This window comes from Delphinus delphis, chromosome 5 (assembly GCF_949987515.2).
Source record: "Delphinus delphis chromosome 5, mDelDel1.2, whole genome shotgun sequence".
Classification (NCBI taxonomy): Eukaryota; Metazoa; Chordata; class Mammalia; order Artiodactyla; family Delphinidae; genus Delphinus; species Delphinus delphis.
In genome coordinates this window covers 34,449,253-34,471,445 of record NC_082687.1, presented here as the reverse complement: position 1 = coordinate 34,471,445, position 22,193 = coordinate 34,449,253, and the positions used below count along the sequence as shown (strand labels likewise).

General features: G+C 39.4%; 1 long non-coding RNA gene across 1 annotated transcript; it reads left to right on the top strand.

The window, feature by feature from the left end:
• The first annotated feature begins 892 nt into the window (after positions 1-892).
• LOC132425346 (uncharacterized) lies at positions 893-3,596 on the top strand. Its single transcript, XR_009519427.1, has 3 exons — positions 893-1,163; positions 2,008-2,175; positions 3,470-3,596. It is a non-coding gene; the product is annotated as an uncharacterized lncRNA (long non-coding RNA).
• The last annotated feature ends 18,597 nt before the right edge of the window (positions 3,597-22,193 follow it).

The following is a 22,193-nucleotide window of genomic DNA, read 5'->3' as shown; positions in this document are numbered from 1 at the left end:
GGGATCCTCCCGGAACGGGGCACGAACCCGCGTCCCCTGGATCAGCAGGCAGACTCTCAACCACTGCGCCACCAGGGAAGCCCTTGGTGTACTCCTTTTAAGCAACAACAATGGAAAAGAAAAAAAGAGAGAGGAAGGAAGGGGAAGAAAGGAAAGAAAAAGAAAGAAAGGAAAGAGAGAAAGAAAAGAAAGGAAGAAAGAAAGAAAAAGAAAAGGAAAGAGGGGAGCCAGACTAGGGCTCACTGGCTCATTCAGTCTAAAGCAGTGGTCCCCAACCTTTTTGGCACCGGGGACTGGTTTTGGGGAAGACAATTTTTCCACGGACTGGGGGCGGAGATGGGGATGGTTCAGGTGGTAATGCGAGCGATGGGGAGCAGCAGATGAAGCTTTGCTCGCTCACTGGTCACCTCCTGCTGTACGGCCCAGTTCCTAACAGGCCACTGACAAATACCAGTCTGCAGCCCAGGAGTTGGGGACCTCTGGTTTAAAGAATGAATCCTGAGTAGAACTAGTTTTTTAACTAGGGCTGAAATTCAGATATGCCCAAGTGTGGATGCTGAATCCAGACCCTGCAGCTGTGCCTCGACCCTGATGAGTGGAGGGAGTGGTCACTCTATAACTACTTGTTTCTCAGTAGATCTAGAGCTCAGAGTTACACTTCTAAAGCTTGTGATTGTGATCTCCACAAATGCTACCAGATGTTGATTGTTCCATATCAAAACTGTTAGTTCATCAAGTGGTGAACAAGCTGCCATATGCCAGACTCTTTTATGAAGCTTTTGGGATATGGCAGTAATAGACAGACACGGGAACTTATATGCAAGTTGGGAGGAGACAAACAGAAATCACTGAACAAAAAACAAAATAATTTTAGTCTCTGATAAATTCTGTGAAGAAGTTAAAATAATTTAATGTGATAAACCATGACTGGGATCTAGAAGATTTTTAGCAATTTTTTTTTAGCAATAAGAATAGAGGAGGCATCTCTGAAGAAACAATATTTGAGTTGTGACCTGAAATGATGAGAAGACAACCCCAGGATGACTGTTGGAAGAATGGTCCAAGCAGAAGGCACACTGAGTGCAAAGGCTTTGAGGAGGAAAAAAGCCAACATTGCTTGGTGATGAACAAGGAGCAGAGAGTAAGGAAATGAAGCCAGAAAGGTACGTAGGCTCTAGCGTATGCAAAGAGTTAGAAGCCATTTTAAGGAGTCTGAATTTAATTCCAAGTGCAATGGGAAGGTTTTAGTTTGGGACCTAAATGATCTGACATGTACTTTAAAAAGTTCCCTCAGGCTCCTGTGTGGGGGATAGCTTGTTGGAAGATTTCTTTCCTGTCCTGGTAGAGATTGATGAGACTTGGTCTGGGGTTGTAGCAGTGGAGGTAATGAGAAGTGGTTGGATTTAAGATACAGTTGGGTGGTAGAAAAATAGACTTTTCTAATGGACTGAGTAGGAGATATGAAGGATAGAGAAAAGTCAACAACGACTTCAGGGTTTCATCATAGCCTGAGCCAATGGATGGGTGGTGATGCCTTTTATTCAGATAAGCATGAAGGTGAAAGATTTTGGGGTGTGAGGGGTGGTGATAGATTTGAGGGAATTGGTCCTAGACATTTCAGAGCCTAGTGAAGAGATTAGGGGAAAGAGATGCTGATTGACCTGAGTATATGTCTGACCCTGCTTGCTCCTTAATTAATGTATACCTACAAAACCCCATGACACAGTTTCATTCAAGGGGCACTTCAAGCCTGGGCCATGATCTTTACCAGGATGCAGTCATGTCTTATGACAGCCTATGCCTGGTATTAAGCCCAATCACACACAAGTCCAATGCCCACTTCCCTTGCTGTTTGGTGAGTCTTTTCTGCCTTCTCCCACCATATTTAGTAGGGGCTACTTCAGTATATCATGTCCAGGGGTAATGGTAACAAAAGAGATTTCTCTGTGTTTTTACTTCCAGGAAGTTGCTTGCCCCATGTGACTTTTTTTTTCACTCTTTTTCCAGCAACTTTCTAATTTTGCATATCAATAAATATATGGGAAGATCAATGTTTGTCAAGCAAAACACAAACACAAACTTAATATTCTACTCCAGAGCTAACAGCTGATAGATTCACAAAATACTGAATTCACAAGTGTTTTATTGTGATTTATAATAAAAATACATACATATGTAAGTATATATATATTTATATATATAACATATACATTTTTATATATACATATATATATATATATATATATATATATATATATATATATGTGTGTGTGTGTATAGGTCTTCATCCCCATTTCTGGCACAGAGCTCCTAAAACCCTTGGAATTTTCTAATAAGTGATGACAGCAACATAGATGTCTTGTGTTATGGTAATGAGGTCACTTTTGGAAAGCCCTTAGGTAACAAGGATGGAGGCTGGTTGCCAGGAGACCCAACTATGTGATTGGAGAATTGGAACTTTCAGTCCTACCCCCTAACCTCTGGGGAAGGGAAAGGGGTTGGAGGTTGAATCAATTGACTATGTCTGATAATTTAATCAATCATGTTTATGTAATGAAACCTCCATAAAACCTCAAAAGGACGGGTTCAGAGTGCTTCAGGGTTGGTGAACACGTGGAAATTTGGAGAAAGTAGCATGCCTGGAGAGGGCATGGAAGCTCTGTGCCCTTACCCGTATCTTCCCCTATGTACCTCTTGCATCTAGCAGTTCCTTAATTATATATTTTTATAATAAACCAGTAATCTAGTGAGTAAAATGTTTATCCGAGTTCTGTGAAAACTCTAGCAAATTAAACCAACCCAAGAAGGGGGTCATGGGAACCTCCAGTCTGCAGCCCATTGGTCAGAAGCACAGGTGATAACCTGGGCTTGTGATTGGCATCTGAACTGGGGTGGGGGACTGGGGTGTGAACACAACACAGTCTTGAGGAACTGAGCCCTTATATTGTCAGAATGGAGTTGAATTGTAGACACACAACTTGTGTCACAGAATTGCTTATTGATGGTGTGGGAAAACCTCCACACATCGGAATCTGAGTGCAGAACCCACTTAACCAGTTACAAAAGAGTATACAGTAAAAAATAAGTCTCTCTACTGTTCTCAGCCCCTGGTATCCCTTTTGAGAAAGCAACTGTCATTACTAGTTTTTTGTTTGTCCTTCCAAAGATGTCGCATATATTAAAAGTATATAATTATTTGTTCTCTTAACCCCTTCAAATGATAGTATACTACATGTACTATTCTGCACATTGCTTATATCTTGGAAAACTTCCCAGATTAATGCATCTAGAATTACCCTGTTCTTATTTATAGCTACATGCTATTACATTACATGGATATTTGATAGTGTATTCAAACAGTTCCCTTTTGAAAGACAATTTCTTTCCAATCCTTTGGTATTACAGTGTCAAGTAATAGATCGGCTATACAGTAATTTTAACATTAACATGCTATTTTACTCGTATACAGGGGAAACCAAGCAATAGATTGATTTCATCTAAAAATGAAAGAAAAAACCAACAAGAATTATATAAGAGGAAAGAAAAAAAAAGGCAAAGGGAAGAAGAAAAACGTGCTGACAATGTGTATATGTGACCTGTATTTTTCTATCCTTGGGTAAGCTGCTGACTACCTCACTGGCAGTGCTCAGAGGCCAGTTGGGGTATTCTGCCTTGGACGATCTGGATAGATCATTAGAGAAAACAATTTCAGTTGGTTACAGAGTCTTTGAAAAACCTTGAGATTGGAATCAATAAAGTATATCTGAAAGGCTGTCCCAGGAAAATCATTTTCTGTGTCTCTGGTTAGCAGTTTACCTTATTCAAGCCAGGACTGCACCATTTCCCTCATTGGATTTCCTCACAAAAATACTGCAGGGAAGAATTTTGTACATGTGATTTTACATGTGGAAAAGTATAATGGTAGCATCAACGCTGACAACTGGATTGCTGGATTGAAAGATATGTGCATTTTAACTATGAGAGATGTTACCATACTGGCCTACACAATATACTGTCAACTTTTTCCTCTTTACCTCCAACTCACATTTAATTTCTAGTATTTCAATACACACTGCCTTGATTTAGAACACAAGAATATTTCAAATTTTACCAAGAAACTTAATTGCTCTTATTTTTCTTAAAACATGGAGCCATTTCTTTTTGTATTTTGTAAATAGATATTTATTGGAGTTATAATTGCTTCACAATACCGTGTTAGTTTCTGTTGCACAACAAAGCAAATCAGCCATATGCATACACATATCCCCATATCCCCTCCCTCTTGAGCTTTCCTCCCATCCTCCCTATCCCACCCCTGTATGTCATCTCAAAGCACTGAGCCAATGTCCTTGCGCTATGCTGCCGCTTCCCACCAGCCAACTATTTTACATTCAGTAGTGTATATATGTCGATGCTACTCTCACTTCACCCCAGCGTCACCCTCCCACCCCATGTCATCAAGTCCATTCTCTATGTCTACGTCTCTATTCCTGCCCTGAAACTAGGTGCATCGTACCATTTTTTTTTTACATTCCATGTATATGCGTTTGCATAAGGTATTTATTTTTCTCTTGACTTACTTCACTCTGTATGACAGACTCTAGGTCCATCCACCTCACTACAAATAACTCAATTTCATTTCGTTTTATGGCTGAGTAATATTCCATTGTATATATGTGCCGCATCTTTTTTATCCATTCATCTGTCAGTGGACGTTTAGGTTGGTTCCATGTCCTGGCTGTTGTAAATAGTGCTGCAAAGAACATTGTGGTGCATGTCTCTTTCTGAATTATGGTTTTCTCAGGGTATATGCCCAGTAGTGGGATTGCTGGGTCATATAGTAGTTCTACTTTTAGTTTTTTAAGGAAGCTCCATACTATTTTCCATAGTGTTTGTATCAATTTACATTCCCACTGACAGTGTAGGAGGGTTCCCTTTTCACCACACCCTTTCCAGCATTTATTGTTTCCAGCTTTTTTCATAATGACCATTCTGACCAGGGTGAGGTGATATCTCATTATAGTTTTGATTTGCATTTCTCTAATAATTAGTGATGTTGAGCGTCTTTTCATGTGCCTCTTGGCCATCTGTATGTCTTCCTTGGTGAAATGTCTATTTAGGTCTTCCACCCATTTTTTAACGGATTGTTTGCTTTTTTAGATTTAGCTGCATGAGCTGTTTGTATATTTTGGAGATTAATCCTTTGTCTGTTGTTTGATTTGCAAATATTTTCTCCCATTCGGAGGGTTGTCTTTTTTTTTTTTCTTCTTTTTTTTGGTACGCGGGCCTCTCACTGTTGTGGCCTCTCCCGTTGTAGAGCACAGCCTCCGGACGCGCAGGCTCAGCTCCATGGCTCACGGGCCCAGCTGCTCTGCAGCATGTGGGATCTTCCCGGACTGGGGCACGAACCCGTGTCCCCTGCATCGGCAGGCAGACTCTCAACCACTGCGCCACCAGGGAAGCCCCGGAGGGTTGTCTTTTGTCTTCTTTATGGTTTCCTTTGCTGTGCAAAAGCTTTTAAGTTTACTTAAGTCCCATTTGTTTATTTTTGTTTTTATTTCTGTTACTCAAGGAGGTGGGTCAAACAAGATCTTGCTGTGGTTTATGTCAAAGTGTTTTTCCTAAGTTTTCCTCTAACAGTTTTATAATGTCTGGTCTTATATTTAAGTCTTTAATCCATTTGGAGTTTATTTTTGTATATGGTGTTGGGTAGTGTTCTAATTTCATTCTTTTACATGTAACTATCCAGTTTTCCCAGCACCACTTATTGAAGAGGCTCTTTTCTCCATTGTGTGTTCTTGCCTCCTTTGTCATAAGTTAGATGCCTATATGTGCATGGGGTTATCTCGGGGCATTCTACCCTGAACCAGTCATCTATATTTCTGTTTTTGTGCCAGTACCATACTGTCTTGATTACTGTAGCTTTGTGCTATAGTTTGAAGTCAGGGAGCCTGATTCCTCCAACTCAGTTTTTCTTTCTCAAGATTGCTTTGGCTATTCAGGGTCTTTTGTGTCTCCATACGAATTGTAAGATTTTTTGTTCTAATTCTGTGAAGAATGCTATTGGTAATTTGATAGGGATTGCATTGAACCTGTAGATTGCTTTGGGTAGTATAGTCATTTTCACAATATTGATTCTTCCAATCCAAGACCATGGTATATTTCTCCATCTGTTTATGTCATCTTTCTTTCATAAGTCTTTTATAGTTTTCTGAGTACAAGTCTTTCACCTCCTTAGGCAGGTTTATTCCTAGGTATTTTATTCTTTTTGTTGCAATGGTAAATGTGAGTGTTTCCTTAATTTCTCTTTCTGATTTTTCATTGTTGGTATATAGGAATGCCAGAGATTTCTGTGCATTAATTTTGTATCCTGCAACCTTACTAAATTCATTGATTAGTTCTAGTAGCTTTCTGGTGGCATCTTTAGAATTTTCTATGTATAGCATCATGTCATTGGCAAACAGTGACTGTTTTACTTCTTCTTTTCCAATTTCTATTCCTTTAATTTTTTTTCTTCTCAGATTGCTGTGGCTAGGACTTCCAAAACTATGTTGAATAAGAGTGTTGAGAGTTGACATCCTTCTCTTTTTCCTGATCTTATTGGAAATGCTTTCAGTTTTTCACCATTGAGTATGATGCTTGCTGTCGGTTTGTCATATATGGCCTTTATTATATTGAGGTAAGTTCCCTCTATGCCTATTTTCTGGAGACTTTTTATCATAAATTGGTGTTGAATTTTGTCAAAATCCATTTCTGCATCTATTGAGATGATCATATAGTTTTTATTCCTTAATTTGTTAATGTGGTGTATCACATTGATTGATTTGTGTATATTGAAGAATCCTTGCATCACTGGGATAAATCCCACTTGATCCTGTTGTGTGATCCTTTTAATGTGCTGTTGGATTCTGTTTGCTAGTATTTTGTTCAGGATTTTTATATCTATGTTCATCAGTGATATTAGCCTGTAATTTTTTGTGTGTGTGATATCTTTTTCTGGTTTTGGTATTAGGGTGATGGTGCCTTCATAGAATGAATTTGGGAGTGTTTCTCTCTTTGCAATTTTTTGGAAGAGTTTGAGAAGGATCAGTGTTAGCTCTTCTCTAAATGTTTGATAGAATTTGCCTGTGAAGCCAGCTGGTCCTTGACTTTTCTTTGTTGGAAGATATTAAATTACCATTTCTATTTCATTACTTATATTAGGTTTGTTTAGATTTTCTAATTCTTCCTGGTTCAGTCTTGGAAAATTGTACCTTTCCAAGAATTTGTCCATTTCTTCGTGGTTGTCTATTTTATTGGCATATAGTTGTTTGTAGTAGTCTCTTATAATCCTTTGTATTCCTGCAGTGTCAGTTGTAATTTCTCCTTTTTCTTTTCTAATTTTATTGATTTGCATCCTCTCACTTTTTTTCTTGATGAGTCTGTCTAAGGGTTTATCAATTTTGTTTATCTTCTCAAAGAACCAGCTTTTAGTTTTATTGATCTTTGGTATTGTTTTCTTCATTTCTATTTCATTTATTTCTGCTCTTATCTTTATGATTTCTTTCCTTCTAATGACTTTGGGTTTTCTTTGTTCTTCTTTCTCTAGCTGTTTTAAGTGTAGGGTTAGATTGTTTATTTGAGATTTTTCTTGTTTCTTCAGGTGTGATTGAATTGGTATAAACTTCCTTCTTAGAACTGCTTTTGCTGCATCCCATAGGTTTTGGGTTGTCCATTTTCGTTGTTATTTGTCTCTAGGTATCTTTTTATTTCTTCTTTGATTTCTTCAGTGATCTCTTGGTTATTTAGTAGTACAGTGTTTAGTCTCCATGTATTTGTGTTTTTTACAGTTTTTTTTCCTGTAATTGATTTCCAATCTCATAACGTTGCTGTCAGAAAAGATGCTTGATATGATTTCGATTTTCTTAAATTTTCTGAAGCTTGATTTGTGACCCAAGATGTGATCTATCCTGGGTAATGTTCTGTGTGCATTTGAGAAGAAAATGTAATCTTCTGTTTTCGGATGGAATGTCATATAAATATCAATGAAATCTATCTGCTCTATTGTGTCATTTAAAGCTTCTGTTTCCTTATTAATTTGATGATCTGTCCATTGGTGTAAGTGAGGTGTTAAAGTCCCCCACTATTACTGTGTTACTGTTGATTTTCTCTTTTATAGCTGTTAGCATTTGCCTTGTGTATTGAGGTGTCCCAATATTGGGTGCATATATATTTATAATTGTCATATCTTCTTCTTGGATTGATCCCTTGATCATTATGTAGTGTCCTTCCTTGTCTCTTGTAACATTATTTTAAAGTCTATTTTATCTGATATGAGTACTGCTACTCCAGCTCTCTTGATTTCCATTTGCATGGAATATCTTTTTCCATCCCCTCACTTTCAGTCTGTATGTGTCTGTCCCTAGGTGTAAGTGGGTCTCTTGTAGACAGCATATATATGGGTTTTGTTTTTGTATCCATTCAGCAAGCCTGTGTCTTTTGGTTGGAGCATTTAATCCATTCATATTTAAGGTAATTATCAATATGTATGTTCCTATTATCATTTTCTTAATTGTTTTGAGTTTCTTTTTGCACGTCCTTTTCTTCTCTTGTGTTTCCCACTTAGAGAAGTTCCTTTAGCATTTGTTCCTTTAGCTGGTTTGGTGGTGCTGCATTCTCTCAGCTTTTGCTTATCTGTAAAGCTTTTGATTTCTCTGTCCAATCTGAATGAGATCCTTGCCAGGTAGAGTCATCTTGATTGTAGGTTCTTCCATTTCATCACTTTATATATATCATGCCACTCCCTTCCGGTTTGTAGAGTTTCTGCTGAGAAATCAGCTGTTCACCTTATGGGAGTTCCCTTGTATGTTGCTTGTTATTTTCCCCTTGTTGCTTTTTTTTTTTTTTAAATTCAAGTCTTTATTGAGCACTTAATATATGTCTAGAACTGTATAAGACACTGTGGAGACTAAGGAAGACATAAGATAGGGTCTCTGACCTCAAAGAGCTAGAAATTTAAAGGAAAAGACTGCATTTCTGAAACAAGAGAAAAATATAGGGAGGATGAAACTGAGTGAAAAATTGTGTGAGACAAACTCTGAAGTATCAAGAACAGAGAAGCCAATGTAGGCTAAAGTAGTTTTAAGAGAATTTGCTCTGGACTTTGAAGTGATGAGTAAGGGGGTGTGGCATTTAATCTTGGATTTAAAGAATTGACAGATAGGTATCCAGAATAAAAGCCTGGCTAAAGAAAATGGATAAGTTTTCTGAAATTGAGAATTTTTAATGCAGATCAGATCAAAGATGCTATCTGTTTTGCTAGCTAAAATAATGACAGTTTAGAGTCAACTAGTGCAACCTACTATGATTACCAGTGTTTAAGAAGTTAATTGTTTTCAACTTTTTTTTACATGGAAAAATAAAAACATAGCTTAAAATCTTAGATTATAGACTGAATGAGATGCTTAGTATAGGTTTGTGTACACTGAATTCTCCATACGATCTTGAGAACTAACTACAAAAGAGAAATTTATTTTTGCCCATGTCTCTAAAGAAGAGATATACTTTCAAAATGTCTTTAATTTGTGGTTTCTGACTCTGGTGTACCATTTGAAGTCCTGATTTCATATTGCAGATTATTTTGAAATTACAGAACTAATAAAGAACATCTGTGTTAATAGCCTTATATGTCCAACAAAAAACTAAAGCAAAAGATTTTTAAATTGATAAAAACATACAGTGTAACTTTTGTTGGAATTTGCTAGTTTTAAAAACAATACTTTTCTAAAGTTGCCACTTCATTTGAGGGATGGTATAAAGATGGGCTGAATATAGAGTTAGAGCACAGAAATATTTCATGCTTCTCAATTCATTAGGCCTGATTTGAGGCCCTTCTCTAAGTCCAGTTCACATGGGCGTGTGGTCCCTTGCATCTATGAGGTAGACAGGCTGGAACAGAGGTAGTGAGAGTGGAAGGGTGCTTCCTGTCTTGGCTCTGAACCATGTGTATACAGACAGGATGGTCCAGCAGACTCACTCTCTCATACATTCCAGAATTTTTCTACTCTTAAGAAGAAATGACATTTTAAGTTTATTCTATACTAAATAGCCAAGAAGAAATTTAAGAATTCTCCTTTGGAATTTTGGATATAAGGATTTGTATCCATTCAGCCAATCTGTGTCTTTTGGTGGGAGCATTTAGTCCATTTACATTTAAGGTAATTATCGATATGTGTGTTCCTATTCCCATTTTCTTAATTGTTTTGGGTTCGTTATTGTAGGTCCTTTCCTTCTTTTGTGTTTCTTGCCTAGAGAAGTTCCTTTAGCAGTTGTTGTAGAGCTGGTTTGGTGGTGCTGAACTCTCTCAGCTTTTGCTTCTCTGTAAAGGTTTTAATTTCTCCATCAAATCTGAATGAGATCCTTGCTGGGTAGAGTAATCTTGGTTGCAGGTTTTTCTCCTTCAACACTTTCAATATGTCCTGCCACTCCCTTCTGGCTTGCAGAGTTTCTGCTGAAAGATCAGCTGTTAACCTTATGGGGATTCCCTTGTGTGTTATTTGTTGTTTTTCCCTTGCTGCTTTTAATATGTTTTCTTTGTATTTAATTTTTGACAGTTTGATTAATATGTGTCTTGGCGTATTTCTCCTTGTATTTATCCTGTATGGGACTCTCTGTGCTTCCTGGACTTGATTAACTATTTCCTTTCCCATATTAGGGAAGTTTTCAACTATAATCTCTTCAAATATTTTCTCAGTCCCTTTCTTTTTCTCTTCTTCTTCTGGAACCCCTATAATTTGAATGTTGGTGTGTTTAATGTTGTCCCAGAGGTCTCTGAGACTGTCCTCAGTTCTTTTCATTCTTTTTTCTTTATTCTGCTCTGCAGTAGTTATTTCCACTATTTTATCTTCCAGGTCACTTATCCGTTCTTCTGCCTCAGTTATTCTGCTATTGATCCCATCTAGAGTACTTTTAATTTCATTTATTGTGTTGTTCATCGTTGCTTGTTTCATCTTTAGTTCGTCTAGGTCCTTGTTAACTGATTCTTGCAATTTGTCCATTCTATTGTCCATTCTATCTCCAAGATTTCGGATCAACCTTACTATCATTATTCTGAATTCTTTTTCAGGTAGACTGCCTATTTCCTCTTCATTTGTTAGGTCTGGTGGGTTTTTATCTTGCTCCTTCATCTGCTGTGTGTTTTTCTGTCTTTTCATTTTGCTTATCTTACTGTGTTTGGGGTCTCCTTTTTTGCAGGCTGAAGGTTCGTAGTTCCTGTTGTTTTTTGTGTCTGTCCCCAGTGGCTAAGGTTGGTTCAGTGGGTTGTGTAGGCTTCCTGGTGGAGGGTACTAGTGCCTGTGTTCTGGTGGATGAGGCTGGATCTTGTCTTTCTGGTGGGCAGGTCCACGTCTGGTGGTGTGTTTTGGGGTGTCTGTAGACTTATTATGATTTGGGGCAGCCTCTCTGCTAATGGGTGGGGTTGTGTTCCTGTCTTGCTAATTGTTTGGCATAGGATGTCCAGCACTGTAGCTTGCTGGTCGTTGAGTGAAGCTGGGTGCTGGCATTGAGATGGAGATCTCTCGGAGATTTTTGCTGTTTGATATTATGTGCAGCTGGGAGGCCTCTTGTGGACCAGTGTCCTGAAGTTGGCTCTCCCACCTCAGAGGCAGAGCACTGACTCCTGGCTGCAGCACCAAGAGCCTTTCATCCACAGGGCTCCTTAATTTGGGATGATTCGTTGTCTATTCAGGTATTCCACAGATGCAGGGTATATCAAGTTGATTGTGGCGCTTTAATCCGCTGCTTCTGAGGCTGCTGGGAGAGATTTCCCTTTCTCTTCTTTGTTCTCACAGTTCCCAGGGGCTCAGCTTTGGATTTGCCCCCGCCTGTGCGTGTAGGTCGCCGGAGGGCGTCTGTTCTTTGCTCAGACAGGACGGGGTTAAAGGAGCCGCTGATTCGGAGGCTCTGGCTCACCCAGGCCGGGGGGTAGGGAGGGTCACAGAGTGCGGGGTGGGCCTGCAGCGGCAGAGGCCGGCGTGACGTTGCAGCCTGAGGCGCGCCGTGCGTTCTCCCGGGGGAGCCGTCCCTGGATCCCGGGACCCTGGCAGTGGCGGGCTGCACAGGCTCCCCGGAAGGGCGTGTGGCTAATGACCTGTGTTCGCACACAGGCCTCCTGGCGGCGGCAGCAGCGGCCTTAGCGTCCCATGTCCGTCTATGGGCTCCGCACTCTTAGCCGAGGCTCGCGCCCGTCCCTGGAGCTCTCTCAAGCAGCGTTCTTAATCCCCTCTCCTCGTGCACCAGGTAACAAAGAGGGACGTAAAAGTCTCTTGCCTCTTCGGCAGGTCCAGACCCCTCCCCGGACTCTCTCCCGGCCAGCCGCGGCGCACCAACGCCCTGCAGGCTGTGTTCACGCCGCCAAGCCCAGTCCCCTCCCGGCGCTCCGACAAAAGCCGGAGCCTCAGCTCCCAGTCCCGCCCGCCCCAGCGGGTGAGCAGGCAAGCCTCTCGGCTGGTGAGTGCCGGTCGGCCCGATCCTCTGTGCTGGAATCTGTCCGCTTTGCCCTCCGCACCCCTGTTGCTGTGCTCTCCTCCGCGGCTCCCAAGCTCCCCCACTCCGCCTCCCGAAGTCTCCACCCGCGAAGGGGCTTCCTAGTGTGTGGACACTTTTCCTCCTTCACAGCTCTCTCCTGCTGGTGCAGGACCCGTCCCTATCCTTTTGTCTCTGTTTAGTTTTTTCTTTTGCCCTAACCAGGTACGTGGGGGGTTCCTTGCCTTTTGGGAGGTCTGAGGTCTTCTGCCAGCGTTCAGTAGGTGCTCCGTAGGAGTTGTTCCACGCGTAGATGTATTTCTGGTGTATCTGTGGAGAGGAAGGTGATCTCCGCGCCCCTTGTTGCTTTTAATACTTTTTTTTGTCTTTATTTTTTGTCAATTTGATTACTATGTGTCTTGGCATGTTTCTTCTTGGGTTTATCTTTCCTGGGACTCTCTGTGCTTCCTGAACTTGGGTGGCTATTTCCTTTCCCATGTTAGGGAAGTTTTTGACTATAATCTCTTCAAATATTTTCTTGGGTCCTTTCTCTCTCTCTTCTTCTGGGACCCCTATAATGTGGATGTTGGTGAGTTTAATGTTGTCCCAGTGGTCTCTTAGGCTGTCCTTCATTTCTTTTCATTCTTTTTACTTTATTCTGTCCCACAGCTGTGAATTCCACCATTCTGTCTTCCAGGTCACTTATCCATTCTTCTGCCTCAGTTATTCTGCTATTGATTTCTTCTAGTATATTTTCATTTCAGTTATTGTATTGTTCATCTCTGTTTGTTCTTTAAGTCTTCCAGTTGTTTGTTCTTTAATTCTTCTAGGTCTTTGTTAACCATTGCTTGCATCTTCTTGATCTTTGCCTCCATTCTTTTTCCGAGGTCCTGGATCATCTTCACTATCATTATTCTGAATTCTTTTTCTGGAAGGTTGCCTATCTCCACTTTGTTTAGTTGTTTTTCTGGGATTTTATCTTGTTCCTTCATCTAGTACATAGTCCTCTGCCTTTTCATTTTGTCTGTCTTTCTGTGAATGTGGTTTTCGTTCCACAGGCTGCAGGATTGTAGTTCTTCTTGCTTCTGCTGTCTGCCCTCTGGTGGATGAGGCAATCTAAGAGGCTTGTGCAAGCTTCCTGATGGGAGGGACTTGTAGGTAGAGCTGGGTGTTGCTCTGGTGAGCAGAGCTCAAACTCTAATCCCCTTGTCTGCTAATAGGTGGGGCTGAGTTTCCTCCCTTTTGGTTGTTTGGTCTGAGGCAACCCATCACTGGAGGCTATGGGCTCTTTGGTGGAGCTAATGGCAGACTCTGGGAGGGCTCATGCCAAGGAGTACTTCCCAGAACTTCTGCTGTCAGTGTCCTTGTCCCCACAGCCAACACTGCCTCTGAAGGAGACCCTCCAACACTAGTAGGTAGGTCAGTTTCAGTCTCCTATGGGGTCACTTCTCCTTCCCCCGGGTTCTGATGCTCACACTACTTTGTATGTGTCCTCCCAGAGTGGAGTCTCTGTTTCCCCCAGTCCTGCTGAAGTCCTGCAATCAAATCCTGCTAGTCTTCAAAGTCTGATTCTGTGGGAATTCCTCCTCTCATTGCCAGACCCCCAGGTTGGGAAGCCTGACTTGGGGCTTAGAACCTTCATTCCAGTAGGTGGACTTTTGTGGTATAGTTGTTCTCCAGTTTGTGAGTCAGCCACCCAGCAGTTACGGGATTTGATTTTATTGTGACTGCACCCATCCTACCATCTCATTGTGGCTGTTCCTTTGTCTTTGGATGTGGGATATCTTTTTTGGTGAGTTCCAGTGTCTTCCTGTCAATGATTATTCAGCAGTTAGTTCAGCAGTTAGTTCCAGTGCTCTCACAAGAGGGAGTGATCACACGTCCTTCTACTCTGCCATCTCAAACCAATCTCTAGTCAGCTGTTTCTTATGGACAGAAGTCCATGAGCTGCTAGAGGAGTTTCTTTCTTGGGTGTCCAAGAAGCACAACTATGGTAGAACCAATGGAAATGTGATGTGCCTGGAGGCCAGGTGGAGTCTCCCAGAGGGCACAGTTCTGTCTTCAAGTATATGCTGCATTTTATAGTTTGTGTGAGTTTTCAGTAGCATTCAAGCTAACTGCAGGGTGACAGCTCTGACCATTCTCATCATGCAGGTGCTATTCTGCAAAACAGAGTTCCATGATTATTTTGGTATACTATATTTGACATGAAAATAGTCAGTATGATTTGAAGTCCATTTGCTTTGTCACAAGAAATTTTAACATTATAATTATTCATGAAAAACAAGAAGTCTATTTGGTTCTTTAGATATAATTCCAATTGTATGGTTTTGATTTATACCAATCAAATTGTTAAAAGTAGCAATTACCAATATGTAAGTTACAAAATATCTTTTCAAAACTTTATTAACTATTATGTTAGCAGTATGTCCTGTCTACAGGGATGACTAAGAGTTGGATGAGATTGTCTTTAAATGGCCTGATCAAGATTACATATGGAAATCTCAAATATAAAACCCAATTTGAAGAAGTCACATACGAAAAGCAAATTCAATTTGTTGTTTCAAATTTTAAAATATTTTATTTTGAAAATTTTATACAAGTTTATTATTTAATTTATTTTCTAACAATTTATGGTTTTGTTTTTTTTTTACTTTCATATAAGGAAAATACTATTAAATTTGTTAACTAAGCCTGATGCAGTCAGTAATAACATTGTTTTCTCTGAAGCCATTGAAGCATCTTCAAAGCACAGCTTTACCCTTTCTTTATTCTTGGATATCTCTTGTTTCAGAAATACATAATCAAAGTTGTGACTCTTCCAGAACAAAGAATATCTGTTCAGATTGACTCATTTTCTCCATGCTAGGTATAGAGATGAATGGCAAAAATTTCAATGATGCCTTCTTTTGTTGAAAGAAAATGGAGATGATGAATCATCCTGGGTAGTAGACAAACATAATAAAAAATTGCAGAGAGAAAAATAATAGAAAAATAATTCTGTGGGTTACAGGAATGATTTTGGCACTATTAATGAAGCTATATAATGTGGAAGCCTAGTAAATGGACTAGATGTGCCAAGTGCTGGTCTAGGTACTCAGTAAGCCTGAACAGATAAAGCAAAATTTCTGCCCTCATGTAGTGTATATTCCAGTAGGGAAGAGAAACACTAAATGAACAAGTATGTATATGATGTAATGTTCATCAGTTCGAAGTACAATAACCTCCAAACAGGGTAAAGAGATAGAATAATAAAGGCTGTATGTACAATTATCAGAGGTCTGTCTGATGAGAAGAGGTCTGAACAAAAAGCTAAAGGGAGTGAATAAGAAACCATGTGAGTACCTGGAGGAACAGCATTTGGACTTACAAGACATCACTAAGTGTAAAACAGACTGGTTTTATACTAAGTATTATAGTATAAAATTGGAGAATTAATCGCCATGACCTCACAAGATCTTATGATACAGAAAATTTCCTTAGACAGTTGGGGGAACAATAGACTGTAGGAGGCAAGAGTGAAGAATTTGGAAGCTATTGCGATTTTTTAGGAGAAAGATGATAGTGGTTGAAAGAGCTGCCACATCATCAAATTCCAGGTGTGGTTTTTTTTTTTTTTTTTAACATCTTTATTGGAGTATAATTGCTTTACAATGGTGTGTTAGTTTCTGCTTTACAACAAAATGAATTAGTTACATATATACATATGTTCCCATATCACTTCCCTCTTGCATCTCCCTCCCTCCCACCCTCTCTATCTCACCCCTCCGGGCGGTCACAAAGCACGGAGCTGATCTCCCTGTGCTATGCGGCTGCTTCCCACTAGCTATCTACCTTACGTTTGGTAGTGTATATATGTCCATGCCTCTCTCTCGCTTTGTCACAGCTTACCCTTCCCCCTCCCCGTATCCTAAAGTCCATTCTCTAGTAGGTCTGTGTCTTTATTCCTGTCTTACCCCTAGGTTCTTCATGACATTATTTTTTTCTTAAATTCCATATATATGTGTTAGCATACGGTATTTGTCTCTCTCTTTCTGACTTAGTTCACTCTGTATGACAGACTCTAGGTCTATCCACCTCATTACAAATAGCTCAATTTTGTTTCTTTTTATGGCTGAGTAATATTCCATTGTATATATGTGCCACATCTTCTTTCTCCATTCAACCGAAGATGGGCACTTAGGTTGTTTCCATCTCCGGCCTATTGTAAATAGAGCTGCAATGAACATTTTGGTACATGACTCTTTTTGAATTTTGGTTTTCTCAGGGTATATGCCCAGTAGTGGGATTGCTGGATCATATGGTAGTTCTATTTGTAGTTTTTTAAGGAACCTCCATACTGTTCTCCACAGTGGCTGTATCACTTTACATTCCCACCAACAGTGCAAGAGGGTTCCCTTTTCTCCACACCCTCTCCAGCATTTATTGTTTCTAGATTTTTTGATGATGGCCATTCTGACAGGTGTGAGATGATATCTCATTGTAGTTTTGATTTGCATTTCTCTAACGATTAGTGATGTTGAGCATTCTTTCATGTGTTTGTTGGCAGTCTGTATACCTTCTTTGGAGAAATGTCTATTTAGGTCTTCTGCCCATTTTTGGATTGGGTTGTTTGTTTTTTTTGTTATTAAGCTGCATGAGCTGCTTATAAATTTTGGAGATTAATCCTTTGTCAGTTGCTTCATTTGCAAATATTTTCTCCCATTCTGAGAGTTGTCTTTTGGTCTTGTTTATGGTTTCCTTTGCTGTGCAAAAGCTTTAAAGTTGCATTAGGTCCCATTTGTTTATTTTTGTTTTTATTTTCATTTCTCTAGGAGGTGGGTCAAAAAGGATCTTGCTGTGATTTATGTCATAGAGTGTTCTGCCTATGATTTCCTCTAAGAGTTTGATAGTTTCTGTCCTTACATTTAGGTCTTTAATCCATTTTGAGCTTATTTTTGTGTATGGTGTTAGGGAGTGATCTATTCTCATGCTTTTACCTGTACCTGTCCAGTTTTCCCAGAACCAATTATTGAAGAGGCTGTCCTTTCTCCACTGTACATTCCTGCCTCCTATATCAAAGATAAGGTGACCATATGTGCGTGGGTTTATCTCTGGGCTTTCTATCCTGTTACATTGATCTATATTTCTGTTTTTGTGCCAGTAACATACTGTCTTGTTTACTGTAGATTTGTAGTATAGTCTGAAGTCAGGGAGCCTGATTCCTCCAGCTCCGTTTTTCATTCTCAAGATTGCTTTGGCTATTCGGGGTCTTCTGTGTTTCCATACAAATTGTGAAATTTTTTGTTCTAGTTCTGTGAAAAATGCCAGTTGTAGTTTGATAGGGATTGCATTGAATCTGTAGATTGCTTTGGGTAGTAGAGTCATTTTCACAATGTTGATTCTTCCCATCCAAGAACATGGTATATCTCTCCATCTATTTGTATCATCTTTCATTTCTTTCATCGGTGTCATAATTTTCTGCATACAGGTCTATTGTCTCCTTAGGTAGGTTTATTCCTAGATATTTTATTCTTTTTGTTGCAGTGGTAAATGGGAGTGTTTTTTTTATTTCACTTTCAGATTTTTCATCATTAGTATATAGGAATGCCAGACATTCCTGTGCATTAATTTTTTATCCTGCTACTTTACCAAATTCATTGATTAGCTCTAGTAGTTTTCTGGTAGCATCTTTAGGATTCTCTATGCATAGGATCATGTCATCTGCAAACAGTGAGAGCTTTACTTCTTCTTTTCTGATTTGGATTCCTTTTATTTCATTTTCTTCTCTGATTGCTGTGGCTAAAACTTTCAAAACTATGTTGAATAAGAGTGGTGAGAGTGGGCAACCTTGTCTTGTTCCTGATCTTAATGGAAATGCTTTCAGTTTTTCACCATTGAGGACAATGTTGGCTGTGGGTTTGTCATATATGGCCTTTATTATGTTGAGGAAAGTTCCCTCTATGCCTACTTTCTGCAGGGTTTTTATCATAAATGGGTGTTGAATTTTGTCGAAAGCTTTCTCTGCATCTATTGAGATGATCATGTGGTTTTTCTCCTTCAATTTGTTAATATGGTGTATCACGTTGATTTGCGTGTATTGAAGAATCCTTGCATTCCTGGAATAAACCCCACTTGATCATGGTGTATGATCCTTTTAATGTGTTGTTGGATTCTGTTTGCTAGTATTTTGTTGAGGATTTTTGCATCTATCTTCATCAGTGATATTGGCCTGTAGTTTTCTTTCTTTGTGACATCCTTGTCTGGTTTTGGTATCAGGGTGATGGTGGCCTCGTAGAAGGAGTTTGGGAGTGTTCCTCCCTCTGCTATATTTTGGAAGAGTTTGAGAAGGATAGGTGTTAGCTCTTCTCTAAACGTTTGATAGAATTCGATTGTGAAGTCATCTGGTCCTGGACTTTTGTTTGTTGGAAGATTTTTAATCACAGTTTCAATTTCAGTGCTTGTGATTGGTCTGTTCACATTTTCTATTTCTTCCTGATTCATTCTTGGCAGGTTGTGCATTTCTAAGAATTTGTCCATTTCTTCCATGTTGTCCATTTTATTGGCATAGAGTTGCTTGTAGTAATCTCTCATAATCTTTTGTATTTCTGCAGTGTCAGTTGTTACCTCTCCTTTTTCATTTTTAATTCTATTGATTTGAGTCTTCTCCCTTTTTTTCTTGATGAGCCTGGCTAATGGCTTATCAATTTTGTTTATCTTCTCAAAGAACCAGCTTTTAGTTTTATTGATCTTTGCTATCATTTCCTTCATTTCTTTTTCATTTATTTCTGATCTGATTTTTATGATTTCTTTCCTTCTGCTAACTTTGGGGTTTTTTTGTTCTTCTTTCTCTAATTGCTTTAGGTGGAAGGTTAGGTTGTTTATTCGAGATGTTTCCTGTTTCTTAAGGTAGGATTGTATTGCTATAAACTTCCCTCTTAGAACTGCTTTTGCTGCATCCCATAGATTTTGGGTCATCGTGTCTCCATTGTCATTTGTTTCTACTTATTTTTTAATTTCCTCTTTGATTTCTTCAGTGATCACTTCGTTATTAAGTACTGTATTGTTTAGCCTCCATGTGTTTGTATTTTTTTACAGATCTTTTCCTGTAATTGACATCTAGTCTCATAGCGTTGTGGTTGGAAAGATACTTGATACAATTTCAAGTTTCTTAAATTTACCAAGGCTTGATTTGTGACCCAAGATATGATCTATCCTGGAGAATGTTCCATGAGCACTTGAGATAAATGTGTATTCTGTTGTTTTTGGATGGAATGTCCTATAAATATCAATTAAGTCCATCTTGTTTAATGTATCATTTAAAGCTTGTGTTTCCTTATTTATTTTCATTTTGGATGATCTGTCCATTGGTGAAAGTGTGGGGTTAAAGTCCTCTACTATTAATGTGTTAGTGTCGATTTCCCCTTTTATGCCTATTAGTATTTGCCTTATGTATTGAGGTTCTCCTATGTTGGGTGCATAAATATTTACAATTGTTATATCTTCTACTTGGATTGATCCCTTGATCATTATGTAGTGTCCTTCTTTGTCTCTTCTATTAGTCTTTATCTTAAAGTTTATTTTGTGTGATATGAGAATTGCTACTCCAGCTTTCTTTTGGTTTCCATTTGCATGAAATATCTTTTTCCATCCCCTTACTTTCAGTCTGTATGTGTCTCTAGGTCTGAAGTGGGTCTCTTGTAGACAGCAAATATATGGGTCTTGTTTTTTTATCCATTCAGCTAACCTGTGTCTCTTGGTGGGAGCATTTAGTCCATTTACATTTAAGGTAATTATCGATATGTATGTTCCTATTCCCATTTTCTTAATTGTTTTTGGTTCGTTATTGTAGGTCTTTTTCTTCTCTTGTGTTTCTTGCCTAGAGAAGTTCCTTTAGCAGTTGTTGTAGAGCTGGTTTGGTGGTGCTGAACTCTCTCAGCTTTTGCTTCTCTGTAAAGGTTTTAATTTCTCCATCAAATATGAATGAGATCCTTGCTGGGTAGAGTAATCTTGGTTGTAGGTTTTTCTCCTTCATCACTTTAAATATGTCCTGCCAGTCCCTTCTGGCTTGCAGAGTTTCTGCTGAAACATCAGCTGTTAACCTTATGGGGATTCCCTTATGTGTTATTTGTTGTTTTTCCCTTGCTGCTGTTAATGTTTTCTTTGTGTTTAATTTTTGACCGTTTGATTACTATGTGTCTTGGCATATTTCCCCTTGGATTTATCCTGTATGGGACTCTCTGTGCTTCCTGGACTTGATTTACTCTTTCCTTTCCCATATTAGGGAAGTTTTCAACTATAATCTCTTCAAATATTTTCTCAGTCCCTTTCTTTTTCTCTTCCTCTTCTGGAACCCCTATAATTTGAATGTTGGTGCGTTTAATGTTGTCCCAGAGGTCTCTGAGACTGTCCTCAGTTCTTTTCATTCTTTTTTCTTTATTCTGCTCTGCAGTAGTTGTTTCCACTATTTTATCTTGCAGGTCACTTATCCGTTCTTCTGCCTCAGTTATTCTGCTATTGAACCCTTCTAGAGTATTTTTCATTTCATTTATTGTGTTGTTCATCATTGTTTGTTTCATCTTTAGTTCTTCTAGGTCCTTGTTAAATGTTTCTTGCATTTTCTCTATTCTATTTCCAAGATTTTGGATCATCTTTACTATCATTATTCTGAATTCTTTTTCAGGTAGACTGCCTATTTCCTCTTCATTTGTTAGGTCTGGTGGGTTTTTATCTTGCTCCATCTGCTGTGTGTTTTTCTGTCTTCTCATTTTGCTTATCTTACTGTGTTTGGGGTCTCCTTTTTGCAGGCTGCAGGTTCGTAGTTCCCATTGTTTTTGGTGTCTGTCCCCAGTGACTAAGGTTAGTTCAGTGGGTTGTGTAGGCTTCCTGGTGGAGGGGACTAGTGCCTGCGTTCTGGTGGTTGAGGCTGGATCTTGTCTTTCTGGTGGGCAGGCCCACGTCTGGTGGTGGGTTTTGGGGTGTCTGTGGCCTTATTATGATTTTAGTCAGCCTCTCTGCTAATGGGTGGGGTTGTCTTCCTGTCTTGCTGGTTGTTTGGCATAGGATGTTCAGCACTGTAGCTTGCTGGTCGTTGAGTGAAGCTGGGTGCTGGTGTTGAGATGGAGATCTCTGGGAGATTTTCGCCATTTGATATTATGTGGAGCTGGGAGGTCTCTTGGGACCAGTGTCCTGAAGTTGGCTCTCTCACCTCAGAGGCACAGCCCTGATGCCTGGGTGGAGAATCAAGAGCCTTTCATCCACACAGCTCAGAATAAAAGGGAGAAAAAGTAGAAAGAAAGAATTAGTAGAAGTAGAAAGAAAGAAAGAAAGAAAGAAGGGAGGAAGGGAGGGAGGTAGGGAGGGAGGGAAGAAGGAAGGAAGGAAGGAGGGAAGGAAGGAAAAAAAGATAAAGTAAGATAAAATATAATAAAGTTATTAAAATAAGCAAAATAATTATTAAGAGGAAAACAAAAAAAACAACGGACAGATAGAGCCCTAGGACAAATGGTGGAAGCAAAGCTCTACAGACAAAATCTCACACAGAAGCATACACATGCACACTCACAAAAAAAGGAAAAGGGGAAAAAAGTCATAAATCTTGCTCTGAAAGTCCACCTCCTTAATTTGGGATGATTCGTTGTCTATTCATGTATTCCATAGATGCAGGGTACATCAAATTGATTGTAGAGCTTCAGTCCGCTGCTTCTGAGGCT